The sequence below is a fragment of the Leptosomus discolor genome, chromosome 14 (assembly GCF_034619465.1).
Source record: "Leptosomus discolor isolate bLepDis1 chromosome 14, bLepDis1.hap2, whole genome shotgun sequence".
Classification (NCBI taxonomy): domain Eukaryota; kingdom Metazoa; phylum Chordata; class Aves; order Leptosomiformes; family Leptosomidae; genus Leptosomus; species Leptosomus discolor.
Window position 1 is genome coordinate 18,738,942 of NC_141404.1, and position 468 is coordinate 18,739,409.

Genomic DNA, 468 nt, shown 5'->3' on the forward strand with positions numbered 1-468 from the left:
ATTTTCTGTGTTGTGCAGTCTGTAAATTTTTTGTCATATCGGGTGCCTTGTCCACCTTTATTTTTCTTAGCCTGGCTCACTCAGTAAGTCATGCACTGCATCTCCACTGAAAGTGGAGACAGTAACACTTATCAACATCCTGGGGAATTCAGGTTGGAAAGCACTATTACATACTACTAAAAATATGGTTAATTCTGTGCAAGCAGCTGCATTTACATTAAAGTATTTTAAATTATTTTTGTTAAAAAATCTAAGAACCTTGACTTAAAGCCAAGGCAAGAGGCTCTAAAGTTCTCATTTGTTTTAAAAGACTAGAGTTAATGTTAAACAAATATTTATTGTATACTCATTTTTATTGTTTCAAACCAGAGTTAATACCTTTAGAAAGAAATGCTTGTTTAGGAGAAAAATATGTCTTTAAAGTCTTCTGCATAAATGTTGTACTTCTTTGTACTTTCAGAGTATGAA